Source organism: Cnephaeus nilssonii (genome assembly GCF_951640355.1).
Source record: "Cnephaeus nilssonii genome assembly, chromosome: 9".
NCBI classification, from domain to species: Eukaryota; Metazoa; Chordata; class Mammalia; order Chiroptera; family Vespertilionidae; genus Cnephaeus; species Cnephaeus nilssonii.
In genome coordinates this window covers 38,101,592-38,124,111 of record NC_137080.1, presented here as the reverse complement: position 1 = coordinate 38,124,111, position 22,520 = coordinate 38,101,592, and the positions used below count along the sequence as shown (strand labels likewise).

Below are 22,520 nucleotides of genomic sequence, written 5' to 3'. Positions count from 1 at the left end.
AATTAAAAATGTCCCCAAACACAATTCAAATAATATCAAGAATAATCAAAGATTTTTTTTTAATTACCTAAAAAGTTGATCTGGAACAATTTCTCTGATTTATAGTATTGTCTGATTTACACAAGAACTAATTCATACAAGGCATTGTATGTTTGTGTGTAATCTTATTTCATTGGTAGTTTTTTTCAAAATATATTTTTACAAGAGGCCCGGTGCATGAAATCTGTGCACTGGAGGGGTGTCCCTCAGCCCAGCCTGCACCCTCTCCAATTTGGGACCCCTCGGGGGATGTCTGACTGCTGGTTTAGGCCTGATCCCTGTGGGCAGTCAGACATCCCTCTCACAATACAGGACTGCTGGCTCCCAACCGCTTGCCTGCCTGCCTACCTGCCTGATTGCCCCTAACCGCTTCTGCCTGCCAGCCTGATCACCCCCTAACCACTCCCCTGCCAGTCTGATCGCTGACTAACTGCCCTCCCCTGCCAGCCTGGTAGCCCACAACTGCCCTCCCCTGCAGGCCTGGTCCCCCCCAACTGCCTTCCCCTGCAGGCCTGGTCCGCCCCCCCAACTGCCCTCCCCTGCCGACCTTGTCGCCCCAACTGCTCTCCCCTTCAGGCCTGGTCCCCCTCAATTGCACTCCCCTCCAGGTCTGGTCCCCCCCAACTGCCATCCCCTGCAGGCCTGGCCCCCCCCCCCCAATTTCCCTCCCTCCCCTGCAGGCCTGGTTGCCCCCAACTGCCCTCCCCTGCAGGCCTGGTTGCCCCCAACTGCCCTCCCCTGCAGGCCTGGTCCCCCCCAACTGCCATCCCCTGCAGGCCTGGTCCCCCCAACTGCCCTCCCCTATAGGCCTGGTCGCCCCCAACTTTCCTCCCCTGCAGGCCTGGTCGCCCCTAACTGCCCTCCCCTGCCGGCCATCTTGTGACCACATGGGGGCGGCCATCTTGTGTGAAGGTCAATTTGAATATTACCTCTTTATTATATAGGATTGATTTCAGAGAGGAAGGGAGAGGGAGAGAGAGATAGAAACATCAATGATGAGAGAGAATCATTGATCAGCTGCCTGCTTCCTGCACACCCCCCCCCCCCCCCCCCCCGCCTGGGGATTGAGCCTGCAACCTGGGCATGAGCCCTGACTGGGAGTCAAATCATGACCTTCTAGTTCATAGGTCAACGTTCAACCACTGAGCTACATCAGGCAGGCATTTCATTGGTTTTATATCACATTACATTTAGAAATCCCTGCATACCAGATGTTTATAGCCTATCCCAAGAAGTTTTCAATCTCACATAAAACAAACCCAGAGAATTTAAATTAGCAAGTTACAAACCACAGCAAGCTTGAGTGCAAATATTCAAACTTTTACATAAAGTATCTCATGATTGTCCAGTTTTTCATTCTGCTGTAACCACGAGATGAGCACAAAGTCATTTTCTTGCTGGTTGCTTGGTGGATTGGGCTCAGTAGTAGATCCCTATGTGTGGAATATAATTTGCTTAAATCCAAACAGGTCAACCAAGCACTAAGACTTCCTTTTGTGCATTTTGATGGGGGCTTGGACCAGTCATTTATTTTGAATTGCTCGGTGTTTGCCATGAGAATGTCTCCCATGCCTTCCAGAGAATTTAACTGCTTCAGATTAGCTATCTGCTTGGGGGCTGGTGGCAATAGAAGTTACTATTGTATATGATGAGCATCTTTTTTCAGACAAGGAAATACCACTGCTGAGGGATACATGGGATTTGCCCCAGGCCATTTCCCTGTCACTTCTGGGAAGGTTATGGTTTCCTGGGAAGACACAAGATATCTGGATCAGAGACAAATGATTTTATTACTCTCGGCTCGGATAACATTAGGTTGGTTCCCTTCTTGCTCCCTAGTCCCATTTTGGGGGATGCTGAGTTTTGCTGAGGGCCCAGATGGATTCCTGCATAGGCAGTGAATTGTGCTGTAGGAGAGGGACTCTGAGTTTGGGAAATGTACTATTTTATAGCTAGAAGTAAGCAAGGTAGACATTGTGTCTCATGATAGACATTGCCTCACCCCTCAAGGTTTCTCACTATAAACACAACCTTGAGAAATCATATTCATAAACTAAAATATTTACAGGTAAAATAATACAGTATCTGGGGTGTGCTTCAAAATAATCCAGTGTGGGGGAATTAAGGGAAGGTATAGATGAAACAAGATTGGCCATGTATTGAGTGGGTGATTATTATATAGGCTTTATTATACTATTGTCTCCACATTTATTTTATGTGTGAAATTTTCCATAATGATAATTTTTTAAAGGTACAAAATCTCTATTTTTTTCCAATCATGCTTGTGAAAGTTTTATTGATTCTATTGATTTTCTCAAAGAAACAGCTTTTGCTTTATTGATTTTCTCTATTGCTTTCTGTTTTCTATTTAATTGAATTCTGCACACTTCTCGTTATTTTTTTTTACTTTTTTCAGCATAATTTGTATTTAATTTACCCTTCCTTTTCTAGTTTTTAAAGATAGAAACCCAAGTCCTTGATTTTTAAACCTTTCCTCTCTTCTTACATAAGCATTTTAATGTTATAAATATTCTTCTAACTACTATTTTAATTGCATCTCATACATTTTTAATTTGTCTTGTTTTCCCTTGTAATTTATTATATAACCTATGGGTTATTTAGAAGTATACTGTTCAGCTTCCAAACATTTGTTGATTTTTCTATATATCTTTTGGTTCCCAAATTTAATTTATTATGGTCAGAGAACCTATGTTGTATGGTTTGAAGCTTTTAAGTTTATTGAGGCTTTAAAAACAGTGATTGCGGGTTGGAGGGGGATGGGTAGAAGTGGAAGAGGGCATAGAGAGGATAAAAGGTGATGGAAAAAATAGAATAAAATAATTGAAAAACAATATTGAGGCTTGTTTTATGGCCCACAGTCTGATGTATCTTGGAACATGTTTCTTGTGCACTTGAAAAGAATGTGTATTCTGCTGTTGTTTATAGAGTATTCTTTAAATGTCATTTGGTTCAAGTTGGTTGATAATGTTGCTCAAGTTTCTTGTACCCTTACGAGGTATTAAAATTTCCAACTATAATTCTTTCTCTCTGTGTGTAGCTCTCATTTTAGTACTCTTCCTTGAAAATTCTAGCTGCTAGGGCTTCCCCAAATTCTGAATTTTGTTTTCTGAACTCGCAGAGACCTTGGGGATCTGGTTGGGTCCCCTCTCCTGAAGCCTAGAAACTCGCACCAGATAGTAAATTGGGGGCTCACCTCATTTGTTTCCTTTCCCTTGGGGGATCACTGCCCTGTGCTTTCTGACAACCATTGTTTCATATATCCTAGGCAGTTTGTAGTTGTTTAAGAAAGGAGGGTAAATCTGGGTCCTGCTACTCAATAATGGCCCAAAGTGGAAGTCTTCAATCCATTATCCTGAAAACTGGTAAATAAAAGGAGAGAATCAAGTGTTTTTCCCTCCTGTTTTAGAAGAACTGATCCTTAGTATAACAAAAAACATTGGGGAGCTATTTATAGAAGTTTTCTAGATAACAAATGAGAAAAAAATGAGAGAATTTTAAAAAAATATATATTTTTATTAATTTTTTACAGAGAGGAAGGGAGAGGGATAGAGAGTTAGAAACATCGATGAGAGAGAAACATCGATCAGCTGCCTCCTGCACAACCCCTACTGGCGATGTGCCCGCAACCAAGGTACATGCCCTCGACCGGAATCAAACCTGGGACCCTTCAGTCCGCAGGGCGACGCTCTATCCACTGAGCCAAACCAGTTAGGGTGAGAGAATTTGAATAGGTCTAGAATATCACCATTTTGAAAAACCTTCATAATTTGGATCTAGTTGATGATCAAAAGTTCTACAATAATTGCTACAGAAAGGGAACCCAAATTTGATCAATTTATAGGAAATATTAGGGGCAATAGAATATGTTGAATGATACCACAGGAGTATATTGATCAAAATATTTTAAAATTACATAAATAAATTGCTTCTTCAACAATCAATAAGAGAAAAACAGGGCGTGGTTTACAAGTGTAGCTGCCCCAGTGCCTGGGCCTTCACCATGAGCGTCCCGGCCTTCATCGACATCACTGAGGAAGACCAGGCTGCTGAGCTTCGAGCTTATCTGAAATCTAAAGGAGCTGAAATTTCAGAAGAGAACTCAGAAGGTGGACTTCATGTAGATTTAGCTCAAATTATTGAAGCCTGTGATATATGTCTGAAGGAAGATGATAAAGATGTTGAAAGTGTGATGAACAGCGTGGTATCCCTCCTGTTGATCTTGGAGCCAGAAAAGCAAGAAGCTCTGATTGAAAACCTCTGTGAAAAGCTGGTCAAATTTCAAGAAGGTGAATGCCCATCTCTGAGACTGCAGTTGCTAAGCAACCTTTTCCATGGGATGGATAAGAATATTCCTGTAAGATATACAGTATATTGCAGCCTCATTAAAGTGGCACCATCTTGTGGGGCCATCCAATATATTCCAACTGAGCTGGATCAGGTTAGAAAATGGATTTCTCTTCTGGAACCTTACCACTGAGAAAACACACACCCTTTTAAGGCTACTTTATGAGGCACTTGTGGATTGTAAGAAAAGTGATGCCGCTTCAGAAGTCATGGTAGAATTGCTGGGAAGTTACACGGAGGACAGTGCTTCCCAGGCTTGCGTTGATGCCCACAGGTGAATTGTACGAGCATTGAAAGATCCAAATGCATTTCCTTTGCCAGTCAAGTTTTGGAAGGTGACCTTATTCATGATCTTTTAACCATTTTTGTGAATGCTAAATTGACATCATATATCAAGTTTTATCAGAATAATAAAGACTTCATAGATGCACATGAACAGAATATGGCAAAAATGAGACTACTTACTTTGATGGGAATGGCAGTGAAAAATAAAGAAAATTTTTTTTGATACAATGCAACAGGAACTTCAGATTGGAGCTGATGATACTGAAGCGTTTGTTATTGATTGCCATGAAAACAAAAGTGTCTACTGCAAAATTGATCAGACCCAGCGAAAAGTAGTTGTCAGTCATGGCACATATCGGACATTTGGAACACAGCAATGGCAACAACTGTATGACACACTTAATGCCTGGAAACAAAACTCGAACAAAGTGAAAAACAGCCTTTTGAGTCTTTCTGATACCTGAATTTTTATGCTATAATTTTTTTTCTTTTGGGGAAACATCTAAATGATAGTAAAACATTTTAAGCTGAAATTTGGGGGAAGGGAGGAAAGTAAAAGAAAAAAAGAGAGCTGGAGAGGGACCCTGTAGTTTGAAAGAGACTTCAAGATCATACAAACCTTGTCCCATAAGCAGCCTGAGGTGACCTCTGAAAATGATTTACTATTTACTTGACCCAGAAAACCCCACAAAATCATGCAAATCAAAAAGTTCAAATTTTCGTGTTCACTTTAAGAACACTTATGAAACTGCCCAGGTCATCAAGGGCATGCATATCTGAAAAGCCACCTCGGATCTGAAGGATGTCACTTTACAAAAGCAATGTGTCCCATTCCATCATTATAATGGTGGAGTTGGTAGGTGTGCCCAGGCCAAACAATGCGGCTAGACACCAGGTTGGTCACCCAAAAAAGAGTGCTGAATTTTTGCTTTACATACTTAAAAATGCAGAGATTAATGCTGACCTTAAGGGTTTAGATGTATATTCTCTGATCATTGAGCACATCCAGGTGAACAAAACTCCCAAGATGTGGCACAGAACTTACAGAGCTCATGAACAGATAAACCCAAACATGAGCTCTCCTTGCCACATCAAGATGATCCTATTGAAAAAGAACAGATTGTTCCTAAACCAGAAGAAGAGATTGCACAGAAGAAAAACATTCCCAGAAGAAACTGAAGAAACAAAAATTTTATGGCCCTGGCGAGAATTCAGCTTCAAGTAAATGCTAATAAAAGTTAAAAAAAATAACATGTAAACCAATTGCAGTATATGGAGCTTGTTGAATCCTGAATCAAACAAATGATAAAAATAGAAACAAACAAACAAAAAAAACCTTATGGGATAATCAGAGAAATGCAAACACTAACTGAATATGTCATGACATTGGAGAATTATTGTTAACTTTGTAGGTGTGACAAGGATATTATTTTTGTTTTTTAACAGCTTTATTGAGATATAATTAACATACCATACAATTCCCCATTTAAAGTGTATAATTCACCCTAGCCAGTTGCTCAGTGGTTAGAGCATTGGCCTTCACACTGAAAGGTCCAGGGTTTGATTCCAGTCAAGGGCACCTACCTCTTTGGCAGGCTCCATCTCCTGCCGCATGCAGGAGGCAACCAATCAATGTCCCTCTCTCACATCGATGTTTCTCTCTCTCTCTCTCCCCCTCCCTTCTACTCACTAAAAAACAATGGAAAAATATCCTCGGGTGAGGATTTAAAAAAATAAATAAATAAAGTGTACAATTCAATGACTTTTAGTATAATCACTAAATTGTGCAACTATTATCACAATTCATTAAAAAAAAATTTTATCACCCATAAAAGAAACCCCATATCCCTTATCCACCACTTCTTCCCACATACCCCTACTTCCCAGTCAGTTTAGGCAACCTACTAGTCTACTCTGTGTCTCTATAGATTTGCCTATTCTGGATATTTCATATAAATGGAATTATAATAAGATGTGGACCTTTGTGATAGCCTTCTTTCACTTAACATATTGTTTTTAGGATTCATCCATGTTGTAGCAGGTATCAATACTTCTTTCCTTTTTATTGTATTCCATTGTATAGATATATATCTTTTATTTATCTATTCATCAGTTGATGGTTATATGAGTTATTTCTATTTTTTGACTATTGTGTGAAATGCTGCTCTGAACATTCATGTACAAGTTTTTCTGTGGACTTATATTTGTACTAGAGGCCTGATGCACAAAATTCGTGCAAGGATTCAGTCCTCGCAGCCGTGGCAGCTTGCCTCGGCCCTTGCAGCCCCGGCTTCGTCCGGAAGGTCGTTCTGGTCTAATTAGCATATTACACTTTTTAAAAAATATATATATTTTTATTGACTTTTTACAGAGAGAAAGGGAAAGGGATAGAGAGTTAGAAACATCGGTGAGAGAGAAACATCAATCAGCTGCCTCCTGCACACCTCCTACTGGGGATGTGCCCACAACCAAGGTACATGCCCTTGACTGGAATTGAACCTGGGACCCTTCAGTCCGCAAGCCAATGCTCTATCCACTGAGCCAAACAGGTTAGGGCAGCATATTACATTTTTATTATTATAGATTTCTCTTGTATAAACCTAGGAGTGGAATTTTTGGGTATGGTAACTGTTTAGTCTTTTGAGGAACTTCCAGACTGTTTTACAAAGCAGCTGTGCCATGTTATAGTCCCACCAGCAGTGTATGAGCTTCCCATTTCTCCACATTTGTGCCAACACTTTTTGATTATAGACATATGTATTAATTTCCTGGGAGGCCAGACAGGACCAGAATAGAGCTGGCCAACCTTTTTGATTATAGACATATGTATTAATTTCCTGGGAGGCCAGACAGGACCAGAATAGAGCTGGCCAACCTTTTCTAGCTGAACACATTGACAATAAATTTATGTTGTTTTAAGCCACAAGCTAGGTGGCTTAAAACAACATAAATTTATTCTCTTATACTTCTGGAGGCCAGAAATCTGAAATCAAGATTTTGACTGGGTTATACTCCCTCCAAACCTTTGGGAGAGAAATATTCATTGCTTCTTCTAGTTCTGTTGCTTGCCTTCAATACTTGTGATTCCTTGGCACATAGATATGTCACTTCAATCTCTGCCTCTGTCGTCACATGGCATCTTCCTGTGTCTCTCTCTCTCCTCTTCTTATAGAGAGACACATTATTATATTGAATAAAGCACCCATCAACTTAACTGATTATATCTATAAAGACACTATTTCCAAATAAGGGCACATTTTGACGTAGTGCGGGTTAGGACTTTTACTTCTTTATTTCGGAAATACAATCCTAGTGAGTGTGAAATAATATCTCATTGTGGTTTTTATTTTTGTTTCTCTGGATGGCTAATGATGTTGAAAATCTTTTCATGTTTGTGTTGACTATTTGTATAGCTTAGGAGAAAGGTCTTCAGGTACTTTCCACATTTTAAAGTTGGGTTGTTTGTCTTTTTATTATTAGATTTTAAATCAACCTTGTATTTCTGGGATAAATCCCACTTGGTCATGGTATAAAATCCTTTTTATGTGGGTTTAATTTGCTAGTATTTTATTGAGAATTTTTGTGTTTATAGCCATAAAAGATATTGGTCAGTGGTTTTCTTTTCTGGTTATGTCTTTGTCTGGTTTTGCCATCAAGGTAATCCTGGCCTGATAGAACGAGTTGGGAAGTGTGCCCTCCTTCTTTAGTTAGATGTTATCTTTCTTCTTGAATCAGTTTCAGAGTTTGTGTCTTTCTAGGAATTTGTTCATTTCAGTTAGATTATTTAATCTGTTGGTATACATTTGCTAATAGTTTTCTCTTATAATCCTTTTTATTTCTGTAAGGTTGGTAGTAATGTCCTCTTTTTCACTCCTGATTTTGGTAATTTAGTATTTTCTCTTTTTCTTGGAATATCTGGCTAAAGGTTTATCAATTTTGTTTATCTTTTCAAAGAACCACCATTTGGTTTTATTGATTTGCTATATTATTTTTTTATTCTCTTTCTAATCCTTATTATTTTCTTCCCTCCACTTGTTTTGGGATTAGTTTTCTCTGTTTTCATTATGGAAAGTTAACTTGTTGGTTTGAGATTTTTCTTTTTTTTAAATGTAGGCATTTAAGTTATAAATTTCCCTGTAACACAACTTTAGCTGTGTCCCGTAAGTTTGGTATGTTGTGTCTTCATTTTCATTGTCTCAAAGTATTTTCTAATTTCCCTTTTGGTAGTTTTTTTACCTTTTGGTTATTTAGGTGTGCTGTTTAATTTCCACATATAAGTGAATGTTTTTTAATGTATCATTTAAATTATTTTAATGGCTTTTTCACTATTTTTTTTTTAGTGAAGAAGTATTTATTCATATAAGAAGTATAAAGTAAAAAGTTTCATTCACTTTGAAATGTTTCAAATTCAAAATGAAGCATTGTATGTAGCAAAGGTCAGTAATGGTAATGAATATGTACTCTGAGGCCACCTGCAGGGAAAAGGCTGCTATGGGGGGAACTATAGTTTGTTCTCAAAAGTAGATGCACAGTAGTATCTTTCTCATAGGAACACCTGTTGATATTTTGTGAATGAGAAAGACTCTGTGACATTACAAACTTATAACTGTATATTAGTGAAAAACAAGAAACAAAACAACTTTCTATCCTGTAGGGTATAGTCAGGTTGGCTGTTTATTTTGTCTGTTAAAATTATGAAAATGTCCTATTTGACATAATTTAGATGCACATTTAAATATTTATTAATTTTGTGTTAACTCAAGGACCACTGAATTAAAATTTATTTCAAGGGTTTGAATCACCACCTAAAAAGTGGTACAGCAGCAAAAGAAATTCATCTTGTATAGACTTCGACATCAGGTTCTATCAGTCAGCTCAACACCACTTTTATCTTCTATTCCTTCATTGAACTGTCATTTGACAGTCACAGCATTTGTTTTCTGGGAGGCCAGACAGGACCAGAATAGAGCTGGCCAACCTTTTCTAGCTGAACACATTGACAAAGTATTCAATTGTATGGCTATACTCATCTAGGGAAGTGTAAATAGGCTATGTACATACTATGTACATGAGTAGACAGCATGTGTACTTATATAAGTACAGAATAAAGTTTTTATATTTCCTTAAAATCCTTATTTTCTTGTTATTTCATCTTCAAATAGATCACGTTTATAACTAACAGTCAATCTTCAACTGTAGAAAAGCTGACCTAGCAAAAAGTCCTAGGTCTTTAGTTGCTTGCTGTACCTATTAGTTATTAAAACTCCCTGGCTTCTCTTTCCCAGGTGATGTGACTATCTTCCCCTGGAGAGGAGTTAGAGCTTCTTACTCCCTAGCTTTTAAAAATCTTTTTAAAAATCTTCAATCACTATGACCTTTCTGAAATTTTATGAAAAAGAAATATTTTTGGATCTACTAATTTGCAATTCTACATGTTACATCACTGATTTATTTGTGAGGAAATGCAATACATAAATTTGACAGAAATTTTATGTGGAGTTTGGGACTCAGATGAGGGGTGGGTGAAGGTCTGGAATTTGAGAGCAAAAGGTGCTAGATCCCACTTTTTGTATTAAATGCAGGTCGAGATTAATAGGACCAGGTAAGTTACTCTCCAGGCGATTGAGAAGGGTGGGAAATTTAGAGACTGAAATGGATCTCTGAACAGTCAATTAAGCCTTTGAGTGATTGAGAAGAAGATAAATACTAGGACAGAATCCATCCTAACAACTGATTCCGTTATGTAAAACAAGACTACAGGATTTGAAATGCAACCAAGTCTGTTTTATATGAAGGCAAGTATAAACCAACTTAATCTTGGACCTGCCTCCAGCCCCAGATTATGTTTGGTGTGAGCACAAAGAGCTGTACAGCATGAATGCACAAGGAATCAGCAGAGTGAGAAGGCTCACTGCCAGGGAAACTTGGCACAAGAACTCCAAGAGGAAGGGGAAATTTCTCCCGCGTTGAATCAACTTTGGCTCTCTGGAATAGAGAACATGGAGAGAGAGGGACCAGGGAAAGCCAACCCTATTCTACTTGTTGATACCTTAACAAGCTGTTGATTTTTAAAAGGGAATGAAGGGGCAAAGTGTGGGTAGCATTCTGTTCCCCTGAGTCAATCCTAATGAAGTGGGAGGTTCTTGAAGAAATTAATTTCCATTTAAATTCATGTGTGACCCTCTTCTAGAAGCCTCCACTTGTTTGGGAATTTTTGTTGAGAATTTCAAACGATCCAGCAATAATGAGGCCTTTTTTTTTTTTTTTTTTTGACGTGTTCTATTTCTTGAGTCTTAGTTTTATGTTGAATGCCTGATTTTAGTTGTTGAAATTCTCTCAACTGGCTGGTTACTTTCTTCTCTGTGTACTAATATGATATGGAAAAATAAATCATGATTCTCATACTTCTAAAGCAGCCAGGCTTTTAATCCAGGAAACTGTACTCACAGGATTTCTGGCAACAAAATAGTGGTTGATTCCAGAGAGTTTTTGACTTAAAGACACAGTGGTACTCCGTAACAGAAAATAGAAGCCTGCCCCTCCACTGCAGTTTCTGGGCGAAACAAAAGGTGACGGAAGCGATGGAATTGGTGGACCTTACCGAGCATTGCAGACAAAGGGAAAAGAGCCTGTGCTCTGCTTGGGCCCCAACATTCCATCCCCCAACAAGAAGCACATGAAAGGAGTGGCTTTGTTTCTTCTTCAGAAATGACTTTAATTCTCATACTGTGCTCAACTTTTTTTTTTTTAAACATTTTTTTCTGTATTGATTAAGGTATTACATATGTGTCCTTATCTCCCCATTATTCCCCTCCCCCCCACTCCCCGCCCCCTCATTCCCTCACCCCCCTGGTGTCTGTGTCCATTGGTTGGGCTTATATGATGCATACAAGTCCTTTGGTTGATCTCTCCCCCTTACCCCCACCATCTCTACCTTCTCTCTGAGGTTTGACGGTCTGAAAGATGCTTCGGTGCCTCTGGATTGTACTCAACTTTTGATGATCTGTTTTGCATCTTGTCTGCACAAAGGACTACTATACAGTAGCATCTCACCGAGGAGCAGTTACCCAGAATTAAAGGAAGTCACTTAAATTCTTTATCACTACTCAGTTGTAGAAGCTTATGTTTCTCTCCTCATGCAAGGAAAGGGGATACGATTCATAACATCTGAGCTTAATTCCTGTGTTTTCTCCTGATCGTTTTGATGTTACCCAAGTCACTCTGCCTTAAGATCTGCCTCTCTGTGGTTAAAATGGAACTATACAAAGCTGAACAGAACATTTTCTTTCATGCTGTGTGACATGATATTCAGGTGGCCTCAAAAGAAAACTCTGACTTTAGCTCCCTTTTACACTGAAAAAAATCATGTTTAATTTAGTGCCATCTTTAGGCTGTAGCTTTTTCATGCAACTGCTATTGACTACCAGGTTTTGTCCCTTCTTCTAATTTTATTGATTGGGCTGGAATATTTTAAATTTATGTTTGAAATTTGAAAATAATTTGAATGACTATTTGTATTTTTTATAATCTATATCCATGTGTATTTTTTTGTACATTTGTTTTCTGAATATGCTTATTGCTGACCTTAGGTTTTGTGTCCCAAACACTTGATTTTTTAAAAAAACTAGCTGACCCTGCTTCTTTTTTAGAGTTTCACGGGCATGATTGTATTTCTGAGTATAGATTTGTGTTGTTGTTGTTAATCCTCACCAGAGGATATTTTCCCCAGTGATTTTTTTTAAGATAGAGTGGAAGGGAGGGGGACAGAGAGAGAGAGGAGAGAGAAGCATCAATGTGAGACACATTGATTGGTTGCCTCCTGCACTCACCCCTACCGACCAACCGACCCATGCGGAGTGGGGGGATGGGAGGAGGAGGGAAGGGAAGACCAGGGATCAAACCTGCAGCCCAGGTATGTGCCCTTGACTGGGAATTGAAGCCTGGACCCTTTGGTGCATGGGCTGACGCTCTAACCATGGAGCACACCGGGCAGTGCCTGAGTATAGATTTTTAGTGTAAGGTAAGGTTGCTGTATTTTTCTTACTTAAAAAAGTCAAGTGATCTTAGGTATTTTTTAAAATGGATTTAAAAATTTTATGTATATTATGATCACGCTAGAGGCCCATTGCACGAAGATTCGTGCAATAGGCCTTCCTTCCCCTGGCTGCCAGCACTGGTTTTCCTCAGGCACCAGGACCCAGGCCTTCACTCCGGCCGCAGCGTTGAGAAGCCAAGCCTCTTCAGTCTTCAGTCGTCTTAGGTCTTCAGTCTTCAGTCGTCTACAGTCTTCAGTCTTTGCTCCACACCTGTGTATGCAAATTAACCCATCATCTTTGTTGGGTTAATTTGCATACTCACTCCTGATTGGTTGGTGGGTGTCATAGAGGTATGGTCAATTTGCATATTTCTCTTTTATTAGTGTAGATGCTACTAAGGAAATCCTTCTGGATCAATGAGTGCATTAATTGAATAATATATGTATTTTTTAAAAATATATTTTATTGATTTTTTACAGAGAGGAAGGGAGAGGGAGAGAGAGTTAGAAACATCGATGAGAGAGAAACATCGATCAGCTGCCTCCTGCACACCCCCATACTGGGGATGTGCCCACAACCAAGGTACATGCCCTTGACCGGAATCGAACCTGGGACCTTTCAGTCCACAGGCCGACACTCTATCCACTGAGCCAAACCAGTTAGGGCTAATATATGTATTTTTTTATACCCCACCCATTTCCAAAACAATTTGATGCAACTTACAATACATTTACCATAATCACTAAAATGGAAGAGATGGAAAATACCAAGTGTTGGCAAGAATGTGGCACAAGTGGAACTCTTTGTCCACTGCAGGGGAGAGAGTAAACTGCTACAATCACTGTGGAAAACTGACAGTATCTACTAAGCTGAACATAGGTCTACCTTCTGAGTAGACCTGTGTTTTACTCCTAGTCATATACACAATGGGCATGTATACAAAAACTTACGAAAGGCATCCTATCTAATAAAAGGGTAATATGCAAATTAACCATCACTCCATCACAAAGATGGCGGCACCCAGGCCTTTCAGCCCCACCGGAGTCCCCCAGTTCCGCCCGGGCGGCCACTGAGAGTGGGCAGTGTGAGTGGCCTGGCAGAATGCTTGCTTCATTGCCACGGCGACAAGGCAAGTGTTCGGCGCCATGCCATGGATGGGCCTCTGAGCAGCGGGTGTAGCGCAGCCAGGCGCTGCAGAGAGCTACTGGTGCATGGATTTGTGTGCAGGGCTACTAGTTTACTAGAATGTTCACAGTAGCACTATTCACAGAAACCCCAAACTGTAAGCTACACAAATGCTCTGTATAGTTTTGTGTCCCTCCCTCCAAAATTCATAGGTGAAGCCTTAACCCCACAATATGCCTGTATTTGGAGAAAGGGCCTTTAAGGAGGTAATATTAAGTAAAAGGGGCCAGACTCATATTAATTAGGGAAATGAGCTTACATGAAGCAATATGTACCCTAACACCCAAGTTGGAAATGATTTAGGACACACTCTTAACCCTTTGCACTCGCTTGCTTTTTTCTCGATTCCTTTATTCTAATGCTAACCGTGTCGAGTCACACTCGACATCCGAGTGCAAAAGGTTAATGATTTGATGTGTCTGCAAAATGACATTTTCTTATGTCTGAAATGTTTGTCAACCAACAAAGGTCAGGACTGTCAGATAAGGTAATTATTGCTTGTGTTTTAAAAACCTGTAATTTAGGCCTAGCCCGGGAGCTCAGTTGGTTAGAGTGTCATCTCAATACACCAAGGTTTCGGGTTCGATTACCAGTCAGGGCACATAAAAGAATCAGCCAATGAATGCATAAATAGTGGAACAACAAATTGATGTTTCTCTTTCTATGTCTCTGTCCCTTCTTCTCTTTCTAAAACCAATCAATTAAAAAAATAAAAACCTTTAATTTACAAAATAATAATTTTCACATATAAATATGAGGTATTTAAATTTTAAAATAATTTTATTTTGAAATTATTTCCTTTTCATGTTTTCTACTATCAAAAGTCTATATCAGCTAGGAGGTTATGCTGCTGGGGTGCTTGGAAGCGGTTGGCGGGCGGGTGTATGACGGCTAGGCCTTGGACGCCTCGAGGTCAGCTGGCACCGTGGGGTCACTCTTCCTGACTCCAAACTCACAAGGCTGGGAGGGGAGGTCGGAGCTCACAGGGGCCAATCCTTTGTCTCACTGATAGCAAACATACTCAACACGGGGACTGTGGCTGGGAGAAGATTTCCAGGACCTGGTGGTAGAGGGCCAGGACCCAAGGAAAGAGAGAGCTGACTGCCCCCGTGCAAATGAGCAACCCAGATGGATAAGGAGTTGAGGCGACCGGAATGCTGAGCTCTGCCGAAGAGCAAGTGACTCCAGACTCTGAAACCCCCAATTGCTTGGGTGAGTGATGCTCAGAGTTGAAACTCCACTGCAGATCAGAAGTGAGACTCCAGAGACCCCATAAGTGTGTCCAGATGTTTAAGGAGCTAACTCAAAATGCAGCTGGGAGCCTGGCCACAGGGGCCTGAGGAAGCTGGTATGGATTGGCGAGGAAGGGACACTTTCCGCACCGACGATGTGTTACCAGACTGCGGCCAGTTTTGTGCTCTGACACCAGGGCACTTTCACCTCCAGGCGAACACCTCGCGGGTCTCTCAGCCCTCTCTTTCACCGCCAGAGCCTTGGCAACAGCCCAGGACCTCTCCAGACAGGCTGCACCCAGCTCCGCCTCCGGAACAGCCGCGCCAAAGGGTTGGCGATACCCTGATGTGACCAAGCCCGCGCCACCAGCCCTGGTAGCCCGTAGAGGCACCCCCCCCCCCCCCCCCCAGACGCCTATACCTTCTGTGCCTGACCTCCAAGAACCGTCCACCTGGCAGGCCTCCCGGTGCTCCTTATGGTGGCTGGAGAGTCATGCGCCCCAGTGGTTACTCAGCAGGTGGGAGTCGCCCTCAGACCTCCCAACACCGTGCCTGTATGAAGACCAGCAAACCCAGAGTTAAGACCTTAATAAGATTCTAGCCACTGCTTTGGATGTGTTGAGGTTTTGTTTCTGCATCTTGGTTGCTGGCATTCTTGAATGTTCCTGACCCGGCTTCTTGTGTTCTTCGAGTTAGTTTGTAGCATTAAAATACTGATTGGTCTAATAAAGTGGGATTGATTTGGCACCCCCCCCCCCCAAAAAAAAAAAAAGTCTATGTCAGATAGAGATCATTTTACATGTTATTAAAATATGTAATCTTGTCATAATATTACAACAGTGATAAGCTATGAATTTATTGTTATATTGTCGTTTTACAGAAAACTGTTGAAACTTTTAGTAGAACACTATGATAGAAAAATGATTCACTGTTTATTAATATGGACACGCATTATTATTTGAAAGCAAAGTATTGAGATAAATACAGAATAATTTAGGATTTCAAGATTAATATCTTTTGGGAGCTTGGAAACACTTTTTCGGGAATTCTCCCTGATTATCCAGCTGTGTGGTGACACCTTCCCACTCCCAGCCCCTCACTCCGCTGGCTCCTCATTGCCAGAAGGATTGTGAGTTTTCTATTGGAGTTTTAGTTGCCCTGAGCAGTACTTACTTTACGGTCTCCAATCTGAGTCAAATGGTTCACTCACCCCATGTTTTCCCCTTCTCCCAGAGTCAGCTCCCTCCAGAATCTGCCCCCTTCTGTTCACTGTGCGATGTCTTCAGGCCATCAGTTTTGTATTTTGTCCAGAGTTTATTGTGCTATCAGTAGGAGGGCCCGTTGGGGTGGACTTCACCTGGTACCATTGGAACAGAACCCTTCTCTGTGTTCTGATCAAACACACACTCCAGTATCTTTCTGAGAAGGCTACATGGGAAATATAGTTTTGGAGGGCTCATCTGTCTGAAAATGCCTTTATTTTGCTTGATTAATACTTTGGGCATGGATAGTTTGATAATAATGTTCCCTTAGAAAATTTTAGACACTATGCCATTATCTTCAAGTTTCTATTATCACTTACAAAATTTGACGTGAATTGTTGTGACCTTTTATATTTTGACCTGTTTTTTTCTTCTTGGAGTTTTTAAGATATTCTTTCTTTATTTTTAATCCTCACCTGAGGATGGATATGTTTTTATTGAATTTTAGAGAGAAAGGAACGGAGAGAGAGAGAGAGAGAGAGAGAGAGAGAGAGAGAGAGAGAGAGAGAGAAAGAGAATGTGAGAGGGAAACATCAATCGGTTGCCTCTTGTACATGCCCCAACTGGGGATGCAACCTGAAACCTTTTGATGTATGGAAGATGCTCCAACTACCAGAGCCACCTGGCCAGGGGTCTTTCTTTATTCTTTCTTTCTTTCTTTTTTTTTTTTTAAATATATTTTATTAATTTTTTACAGAGAGGAAGGGAGAGGGATAGAGAGCTAGAAACATCGATGAGATAGAAACATCGATCAGCCGCCTCCTGCACACACCCCACTAGGGATGTGCTGCAACCAATGTACATGCCCTTGACCGGAATCGAACCCGGGACCCTTCAGTCCGCAGGCCGACGCTCTATCCGCTGAGCCAAACCGGTTTCGGCTATTCTTGATTTCTTGAGATTTCATGATAATGTACCTTGGAATGGAGCTTTCATCCCCATTCTTTGTGCTGGAAATTCATTGGAGATATATATATATATATATATATATATATATATATATATATATATATACTAGAAGTCCGGTGCACGAAATTCGTGCACGGAGGGGGGTTGTCCCTCAGCCCAGCCTGTACCCTCTCCAATCTGGGACCCCTTGAGGGATGTCCGACTGCCCGTTTAGGCCCGATCCCACTGGGCCAATCCAGGACTGCTGGCTCCCAACTGCTTGCCTGCCTGCCTTCCTGATTGCCCCTAACCGCTTCTGCCTGCCAGCCTGATCACCCCCTAACCACTCTGCTGCCAGCCTGGTTGATGCCTAACTGCTCCCCTGCCAGCCTGTTTGCCCCCAACTTCCCTCCTCTGCCAGCCTGGTCACCCCTAACTGCCCTCTCCTGCAGGGTTGATCACCTCCAACTGCCCTCCCTTGCAGGCCTGGTCCCTCACAACTGCCCTCCCTTGCAGGCTGGGTGCCTCCCAACTGCCCTCTCCTGCTGGCCATCTTGTAGTGGCCATCTTGTGTCCACATGGGGGCAGGATCTTTGACCACATGGGGGCAGCTATATTGTGTGTTGCAGTGATGATCAATCTGTATATTACTCTTTTATTAGATAGGATAGAGGCCTGGTATAGGGGTGGGGGCCAGCTGGTTTGCCCTGAAGGGCGTCCCGGATCAGGTGGGGGTTCCCTTGGGGCGTGGGGCAGCCTGAGCGAGGAGCCTGTGGTGGTTTGCAGGCTGGCCACGCCCCCTGGCAACCCAAAGGGAGGCCCTGGTATCTGGAATTTATTTTCCTTCTACAATTGAAACTTTGTAGCCTGGGGCGGCAGCCATTTCTGTGGCAGTTAATTCACCTTCTACAATTGAAACTTTGTAGCCTTAAGCGGGTGAGCCCGGCCAGGGTGTGCGGAAAGCTTTGCTTCCCCTGTTGCCGCCGGCAACCCTGGCCTGCTCTCTCAACCTCCATTCTGCCTCCATTTATTTGAATTTGTTTACCTTCTATAATTGAAACTTTGTAGCTTGAGTGGAGGCTTAGGCCTGCAACGGCTATGGAAAGCTTGGCTTGCTCTGTTACCTAGGAAACCTTGCTCTCTGTGGCTGTAGCCATCTTGGATTGGGGTTAATTTGCATACTCGCCCTGATTGGCTGGTGGGCGTGGCTTGACTGGTGGGCATGGCTTATGTAGCGGAGTGATGGTTAATTTGCATATTACCATTTTATTAGAGAGGATATATATATATATATGTGTGTGTGTGTGTGTGTGTATTATTGATTTTTTACAGAGAGGAAGGGAGAGGGAGAGAGAGTTAGAAACATCAATGAGAGAGAAACATCGATCAGCTGCCTCCTGCACACCTCCCACTGGGGATGTGCCCACAACCAAGGTACATGCCCTTGACCGGAATCGAACCTGGGACCTTTCAGTCCACAGGCCAATGCTCTATCCACTGAGCCAAACTGGTTAGGCTCATTGGACTTTTTCACCTTAGAAAATCATGCCCTTCAGTTTTAGGAAACTTTATTTTTTCTTTCATTTTTTTGTCATTTATGTTGGCTTATGTGATTTCTTACCTTTAAAATTGTTTTTTGTCTCTTTAACCACTCTTTCTGTGGTGTCATTTTATTATCTTAATACAGTTTTATTCAGATGTTGTACAGGGCTTTTTGTAAGTCAAATAGCATTTCCCCTGCAAAGTTAACCATAGCAAATAATGTTCTTACGATCCTTTGAGGAGGAGTGGTTATTACTTGAAATATGACAATTCCAACCCTTCATAATGACTGTGTGCTTAGTTGCATTTTAAAGGCATTTGCTATAGAACAGTTGAATTAAGTGCTTGCATGTTAAATGCCTGCCACCTAATAATTACCTCAAGGGAGAAATTAGTTTGGTTTAGTTTAAGCTTAATCTAAAGAAAAAATAATTTGTCATATTCGTTTTCTTTTTCCCCCTTTTATTTATTTATAATTCTTTATTGTTTAAAGTATTACATATGTCTCCTTTTTTCCCCATTGACATCTCCCGGGTCATTCCCACCCCCTCCCCACCAAACACATGCCCTCACCCCGCTACTGTCTGTGTCCATGGGTTCTGCTTATATGCATGCATACAAGTCCTTTGGTTGATCTCTCACTCTCCCCCCTCCCCTGCCTTCCCTCTGAGGTTGGATGGTCTATTTGATGCTTTTATGTCTCTAGATCTAGTTTAGTTTATCAGTTTATGTTGTTCATTATATTCCACAAATGAGTGAGATCATGTGATACTTATCTTTCTCCGACTGGCTTATTTTGCTTAGCATAATGCTCTCCTGGTCCATCCATGCTGTTGCAAATGGTAAGAGTTCCTTCTCTTTTACAGCAGCATAGTATTCCATTGTGTAGATGTACCACAGTTTTTTAGTCCACTCATCTACTGAAGGGCACTTAGGCTGTTTCCAAATTTTAGCTATTGTAAATTGTGCTGCTATGAACATGGTGGTGCATATATTCTTTCTGATTGGTGTTTCTGATTTCTTGGGATATATTCCTAGAAGTGGGATCACTGGGTCAAATGAGAGTTCCATTTTTAATTTTTTGAGGAAACTCCATACTGTTTTCCACAGTGGCTGCACCAGTCTGCATTCCCACCAGCAGTGCATGAGGGTTCCTTTTTCTCCTCATCCTTGCCAGCACTTGTTTGCTGATTTGTTGATGGTAGCCATCCTGACAGGTGTGAGATGGTACCTCATTGTCATTTTGATTTGCATCTCTTGGATGATTAATGACTTTGAGCATGTTTTCATATGTCTCTTGGCCTTCTGTCCTCTTTTTAAAAGTGTCTATTTAGATCCTTTGCCCATTTTTTGATTGGATTTTTCACCTTCCTTCTGTTAAATTATATGAGTTCCCTATAAATTTTGGAGATTAGGCCCTCATTGGATATAACATTGGCAAATAAGTTCTCCCATGCAGTTGGCTTTCTTGTTATTTTGTTGATGGTTTCTTTTGCTGTGCAGAAGGGTTTTATTCTGATGTAGTCCCATTTGTTTATTTTCTCCTTAGTTCCCATTGTCCTGGGAGCTGTATCGGTAAAGATATTGTCACGACATATGTCTGATATTTTGCTGCCTATGGATTCTTCTAAGATTTTTATGGTTTCCCATCGTACGTTTAAGTCCTTTATCCATTTTGAGTTTATTTTTGTGTATGATGTAAGTTGGTGTTCAAGTTTCATTTTTTTTGGCATGTATCTGTCCAATTTTCCCCACACCATTTATTGAAGAGACCGTCTTGACTCCATTGTATGCTCTTGCCTCCTTTGTCAAATATTAATTGACCATAGTGGCTTGGGTCAATTTCTGGATTCTCTGTTCGGTTCCATTGGTCTACATGTCTGTTCTTGTGCCAGTACCAGGCAGTTTTGAGAACAGTGGCTTTGTAATATAGCTTGATATCTGGTATTGTGATCCCTCCATCTTTGTTCTTCTTTCTCAGATTGCTGCAGCTACTCAGGGTCTTTTTCTATTCCATATGATTTTTGGAGAGTTTGTTCTAGGTCTGTGAAATATGCCGTTGGTAATTTAATGGGAATTGCATTGAATCTATAGATTGCTTTGGGTAGTATGGACATTTTAATGATGTTGATTCTACCAATCCATGAGCATGTCTTTCATTTGTTTATGTCTTCCACTATCTCTCTTTGCAACTGTCCTGTAATTTTCCGAGTACAGATCTTTTACCTCCTTAGTAAAGTTTATTCCTAGGTATCTTAATTTTTTTGTTGCAGTGGTAAATGGGATTGCTTTTTTTTTTTTTTTTTTTTAGTTTCTCTTTCTGTGAGTACATTGTTGGTGTATAAAAAAGCCATAGATTTCTGGGTGTTAATTTTATATCCTGCTACATTGACAAATTCATTTACTAAGTCTAGTAGTAGTTTTTTGATGGAGTCTTTAGGGTTTTCTATGTACAATATCATGTTATCTGTGAGTAATGACAGTTTTACTTCTTCTTTTCCAATTTGGATGCCTTTTATTTCTTCTTCTTGTCTGATTGCTATAGCTAGCATTTCCACTACTATGTTAAACAGGAGTGGTGAAAGTGGGCATCCCTGCCTTGTTCATAAGAGAATGGTTTTAGTTTTTGCCCATTGAGTATGATGTTGGCTATAGGTTTGTCATATAAGGCTTTTATTATGTTGAGGTATGATCCCTCTATTCCCACTTTGCTGAGAGTTTTTATCAAGAAAGTGTGTTGGATTTTGTCAAATGCTTTTTCTGCATCAATTGATATGATTATGTGATTTTTGTCTCTTAGTTTGTTTATGTGATGGATCATGTTTATTGATTTGAAGATATTGTACCAGCCTTACATCCCTGGAATTGAGTTTAATTGCTTCCACACCTAGATAAGAGTAATTTGTGTGTCAACATCAAGCATATTGGCGGGTCATTCTGTCTAAGTTTGTATGTAGATAGAGTTGGAATAAAATTCCATTTTCACTTGAAGTTTTTTTTTGATAGCATTTATTTCCTCTACCAGTTATTTTATTTTACTGACTGTTAATTTATCAACTCCTCTTGAAAAAAAAAAAGGTGAGAGGAAAAAAGGCCATAGTATTATCACATTTATATTTGTAGGTTCCTTAAACCATATGGTGATTTCTAATTAGAATACAAAAGGTTCTTTGATGAGACTAACTTCATAGTAACTGCAATGGTGGGCATCACAGAAGGAAAGAGTTTTCTTGAATTTCCGACAAGGATACTTTTGTAAGAAGCTCTGTGGTTTATAATTGTTCTTATACTCTAAGTCTGATAAAGTTATTGATGTGTAGATCTCGTTGGTATTTCAAAGCTGGTAATTTAATTCTGGATGTTTGATCCTCTCAGTCAGTGGATTGACTTGATTTTTTTTTTTTAAAGCAGTTTCAATATTTAATTTCACATGTACCCTCTCAGTAGAGATTTCAAAGGATACTTTGCTGGATGCTTGACTGCCTTGTCTATTTGCTCTTGTTTTGCATGCAAGGGAGAGCCAGAAGGCTTTCTTTTCATTGTGTACACATAGTATTAATGGATTTACTCTGCCTGTATCGTCTCATTACTGGAAACAGCCAGAAGCACAGAAGTCTTTCAGTGTATGCAAATAAGGCAGAATCATCTACCTGAGAGTTAATATTCTCTGCTTTTAAGTGTATTCT

At 40.6% G+C, this 22,520-nt stretch overlaps 1 protein-coding gene and 2 pseudogenes across 6 annotated transcripts in view; all 3 read left to right on the top strand.

Moving 5' to 3' along the window:
* Positions 1 to 22,520, top strand: part of AFG1L (AFG1 like ATPase) — a 169,015-nt gene that overhangs the window by 110,865 nt on the left and 35,630 nt on the right. The gene's annotated exons all lie outside the window — the stretch shown is intronic.
* Positions 3,786 to 5,861, top strand: LOC307105320 (eukaryotic translation initiation factor 3 subunit M-like; annotated as a pseudogene). The gene has a single exon. The product of its transcript is annotated as a eukaryotic translation initiation factor 3 subunit M-like (transcript).
* On the top strand, positions 5,344 to 5,921 carry LOC307105377 (large ribosomal subunit protein uL22-like; annotated as a pseudogene). Its single transcript has one exon. The product of its transcript is annotated as a large ribosomal subunit protein uL22-like (transcript).